A 2,014-nucleotide genomic window follows, 5' to 3' on the forward strand; every position below is an offset into this window, starting at 1 on the left:
GTAGTAATATACTACGTAAACTAAACTAATTAGTACTATAAGTAAGGAAGAACGTAACGTTTACTTACTATATATATATATATATATATATATATATATATATATATATATATATATACTTATCCAAAAATATAAAACCAAATGTATGTAATGAGTTACTCATTTTTTCGAAGGGTTTCACAAAATTAATTTAGATTGACGTAAATAAAATTTTAATTAAAATTAAATTCAATTCAGATTTTTAATCTTTAACATTTTGTACTTTTCCTAATTTTTACCCTTTAATTTTTTATTATAGTATAACAATATCTTCAACTTATCCGATTAATTGGAACGTAACAGCTTTCACGTACTTCACAAATGCGTTTGAAGGAAAACCGGAACTTTTAAGAGTGCAGTTTAACATTTCACACGAGAACACTTTCACTACCTGTGAAAACTGTAAAAAAGAAAAATCATCATTCTACTATACTTACAATAACATCTTAAGCGGTTCTTAAACGACGTCGGTGGCTAGTGGCTTTAACGAGCCATGCCGAGTCCAGATCGTGTCTAACAACATGCGACTCGAACGAGGGTCTTATTTTGTGGAAAAGAAATCTTCTCAACAAACCTCTTGAATAAGAAAGAAGTGACCCTGGAGACCTATCCGTTGTCCGGTCAAAGCTAAGTTAAATATTACGTTCATTCATGCTGCTGCAGGGCACCCCCTTTGTGGCAACTTTATGAATGAACGTAAGATATTCTTCGATCCATTTCCGCCAAATTCCGTCTGCTTTTTTTTCAGTCAATCATAATGAGAGAAGTATTTCAAGCGACGGCATAAAGAGCACAGCTTTTTTATTAACTATATTAATATTTAATTATTTGCAATAATATTAAATATTTTAAAATTATCTTTTTTTTTTCATTGTTAATAAGACATGTCACTCGAGAAGGAAAAATTTTTTTAGTTTAATGGAAATTGTTATCTAATATGTAATTAAAGCGGAATATATTCCACTCTTTTATCAGTTGCTTATTAAAAATATTTTAAAAAGTATAAGATATTTGAATAATATTAAATGCAATTAATATAATAAATATTAAAAAGTAATTGACTTTTTATGTCATTTTTACATTTTTGAAGATAATTATTTGCAAGAATGGGAAATAATATGTTACTTGTAACACCGTTATCGTTTTGAAAAGTAATATAAAAGTCAAACTGTTCCAACTCTTACGTCAAGTTATTACGTAAAAAAATTGCAATATCATCAAATCATTATTACAAAAAAGTAACTATGTTACAAGTAATACATTACTTCTCATCTTTGCAAATAATGGTGTTACAAAAAAAATTTAATAATGACATAAAAAATCGATTACTTTTTAATATTGTATAATATACAACATTAATTCGTTTAATGCTATTTAATATTTTTATTATTATGTCATAAAAAGATTGTGATGTTTTTAGATCGTTTCAGATCGTTGTTAAAAAAAAAGCAATAGCGGCGTTACAAGTAATACTTTTCTTCCTCCCCCCCCCCCATTTCTGATTATTTATTACACTATGTAGTCAAAACTTTGTGAAAGTATGGAAGTTATTCAACGAAATAATAAATTTTAAGAAGTAGAGAATTGTTTGAAACATTGCTCATAAAGAGATTTTTGAGCATAAAATATACACGATGATATTTATTGTTATTTTTTACAATAAGCCATATACAGTTCTATTTCGATGTGAGAAAAAAGATTTGAGAAAAGGGGGAAAACCTTTTCAGTCTTTCTCAGAACCTTTCAAGTTTATCCAAATTTACTACGCTCTTTAACAGCCACTTGAAGTAATATCTTACAGAGAGAGAGAGAGAGAGAGAGAGAGAGAGAGAGAGAGAGAGAGAGAGAGAGAGAGAGAGAGAGAGAGAGAGAGAGTAGTACGTAGTAGTAAGATAGGTAAGTAGTAAGTAAGTAACGTAACTTAAGTAACGTAACGTTAACGTAAGTTAACGTAACGTAACGTAACGTTACGTAA

Source organism: Atta cephalotes, assembly GCF_000143395.1.
Source record: "Atta cephalotes unplaced genomic scaffold scaffold00014, whole genome shotgun sequence".
NCBI classification, from domain to species: domain Eukaryota; kingdom Metazoa; phylum Arthropoda; class Insecta; order Hymenoptera; family Formicidae; genus Atta; species Atta cephalotes.